Source organism: Panicum virgatum, chromosome 7K (assembly GCF_016808335.1).
Source record: "Panicum virgatum strain AP13 chromosome 7K, P.virgatum_v5, whole genome shotgun sequence".
In the NCBI taxonomy this organism is placed as follows: Eukaryota; Viridiplantae; Streptophyta; class Magnoliopsida; order Poales; family Poaceae; genus Panicum; species Panicum virgatum.
In genome coordinates, this window is record NC_053142.1 from 1,220,041 (window position 1) to 1,223,407 (window position 3,367).

Below are 3,367 nucleotides of genomic sequence, written 5' to 3' on the forward strand. Positions count from 1 at the left end.
GCGGCCCGCCGCTCGACCTCGCCGCCGACGTCCCTCCACTGCAACTCCGGCCACCACGAGCCCTCGGTAAGAACCCCCATACTTCCCGGTCCTTATGCGCTAGTTGTAGTGGCCCGTAGGCCCTTTCCGAGGCCGGAACGGCGCTCGCCGCCGCTCACACCGCCCCTCGCCGTGGCAAGCCGCGTGCGAGCCCCGAGCTATCCTTCTGAGCCCACCAGTGGACCACCCATGCCATGCTTGAGCTCCTGGGACAAATCCCAGGCCAAACCAAGCCCTAGATCACCGGATTGGCAAACTCCGGTGAGTTCCCGAATCCCGCCGCCGCGGAAATAGGTCGCCGGCGAGTCCCGCCGCCGCCCCGTGCACCCTTTCTCCCTGGCCGCCCGATCTCGGACCAGCGGTCCAGATTAGATTGAGATCGCATCAAACCCGAGCCCTCCGATCGCGATCCAACGGCTCTAATTCAAAGATACCGGTTTGGCCTGGCCTTTTTGCTAAAGAGCCCTCAGTCTTTTTCAAAATAAACCCGAAGTCCATGCTAGTTGAAAAATAATTCCAAAACCGCCCCTGTTTTTACATTTTAGACCCTGAACTTCTTTAAAATAGAACCAGCAGTCCACCAGGGCGTCGCCCTTGGTCTTTTTGCACGCTACCCCCTGTGTCTACCCTTTAATTATGTATAGGTCCCTAGTTTTTGCACAGAAGCACCTAGAATCCCTGTTTTCTTGCATTTTAGCCCCTGGACCTTGTTTTAGCCCTAGATTTCGCGTTCTAGCTCCGTTTTATGTGTTCTTTATGTCCACGCGATCGTTGTAATGCGTAGAATAGTCTTAGCTTAGTTTTTGTGTGCTATTTTTATGTATTGTTGTACTATTTCTTAGTGTTTTCTCTTGTTTGCATGTATGTGTATGTGCTGGACTTGTTTTGGCATTGCAATCATGAGTAGACGTTGATCCTTCGGAGGAGTACCAGTACCCGGAGCAGCCAACATCTTCATAGCAGTTTGAGCACCAGCAGTAGAACATTGAGGAAGGCAAGTATAACATGAACACCATCTATCACTTTTAAATATATTTTCATACTGCATTTTAATACTATATGCCTATAAGGATTTCCTAGCCACATTTATCCTTTATATATATTTACCTTGGATTGTATTTTGGTTAGTTGTGCTAGGTGCCGCGATATAACACACTTGGTCCTTTTTAATTAAATTGATTAATGATATATGCAACTTAATTCTGAGAGTGGCCCTCTGTGTTCTGTGCTTGAGTGGCTCACGTCTCATTAAAAATTGTTTTTCCTAGAAACATGGTTTAGGGGGGCCAGCACGGTGCTTAGTGCTGGGTTGGCCACTCTCCCTAAGGACTGGTTCATAGAGCGACAACCTGGGACAACAACGCTACCACAAGACTGGAATGGGACGGTCTTGGCTTACTAATTAGGTCTTTTTGGTTTGGAGTAACTTACCTGCGGGGCAAGGGTGGTAAGATTCAATGGTTCCTGCTCCTCCGGCTTGGTCTGTGCTACGTGCTAGTACCCCCGTGAGGTGGGCCCCATCGTCGCTGGTCCAACTCTTCGCAGTTATGCCTTACCAACGAGATTCTTTGTAACGGCCTCGTAGTGTGCTTGCTAGCCATCTCACCTACGGAAGTGTGATGAACAACTAGCATAGCTCACGACTTGTGGGTAAAGATGTGCAACTTTTGTAGAGTGTAAAATTGGTATACTAGCCGTGCTCACGGTTATGAGTTGCCCAGATCCTCCTTTTGATTAGTGGGGTCATCTTCCTTTGATTAGGGGGGTTCCCTGGGTGGTTTGGTTTGGTTTGGTTCTCAGTAGTTCATAATTAAGTTTGATTAATTACTATGTAACTGGGTTTATGGTAACTCACCAACTTATAGTAAATAGCTGTAATAAAATTTTGCCAAGACTTAAAAGCTAATGCAGTTGAGTCAGCCAACTTTAGAGCCTCATAGTTTGTGTTATACTTATTGAGTACAAGTTGTGTACTCACACTTGCCTTCTCTACTCCTTTCCTCTTGTTCCTTTTGGGGATGTTCTACTGCTGCTCAGTTCCTGGCGACGCGAGGGAATTCACCCAGAGCTACCAGGAGTACGAGGACTTCTAGGCGGTCGTCTCCCAGTCGACGTCCCTGTGGCGCCCAGCTTCCGAGAGTTTTCGTATATGTTTTTACGCTTCTGCTGTATCAGACATTTTTGTCATTCATGTAATAAATAACTTTCGTACTCACTTTATTAAATCTTTTTGCGTGAGATGTGCTGTGATATACTATTTATTCTGTTGTATATATGTGTGACTTGATCCTGGCACGTATATGATTGCTCGGTTTATGTCCTTTTGTAAACCGGGTGTTACATGGGAGGCGAAAACATAGGCCGAACGACTATTCGGTATGTAACCCTGGACAAAAAATGGAAACAGCCCACAATAGAATGGAAATGGTTCATTTCGGTCGGAAATGTTGTACATGGCACGCACACATGGAACTATGTCCATTCGGGTGCAAACATACCATGGTAGGATGAAAATAGTTGAGAAACGTGTGCTATAGGTCACAGGAGGCAAAACATAGGCCAAATGGCCATTCAGCATGTCAACATGGCAAAGAAGTGGAAACGTCCCAAAAACATTAAATCAGGCTCATTGTGGAGAAAACGAGTCAAGGACGGGCGAATTCGGCCTCCGAAGGTGATGGGAGGGCTGGTTTCCGATACGTCATGTGACCAGACTCAAAAACTGGCCAGTTTTTGAGCCTAGACATGTTATCTCACCCTATCATAGGTGTTTCAGGCAACCCCCCAAAACTGAACACCCGAAGTCTGAAAAATTCACAGAACTTCTAGGTCGGAGAATGCCCCCCGGGTATAGTATGGGGGAGCCGATGCGGTGAACGGGAACTTGGGAAACAATGTCCGGCCATGTGTTTCGGGTTGTTTTGGGTGCTCTAAGCTGTACCCTCCTAACCTCGCTGTGGTTGGCGATGGCCGGCCACACTGCGGTTTTCGGCCAGGCTAAACTTCGGTTGGCCGGTGTGGGCTTCGTGTTCTTGGGGATTCCGATGTACGGTCATGTGGTTTTGAACTCATTTCTCAAGTTTGGGCAAGGCGGGCTCGTAGACTGGTCTCAGCGATGGCCTGCTCTCGTTTCCTACGTTCGGCCTTGGGGATTCCGATGCTTCGGTCATATGTTTTTTAACTCATTTCCCAAGACTCGGAGCATTGCACCAACAGACAAGGTCGTTTAGGGCTTGCCAAGGTAAGCCAGGATGGATTTCAGTTGCTCAGGGATTCCGACCGTTTGGTCATGTTGGCTTTGAACTCATTTCTTAAGTTTGTGCAAGGG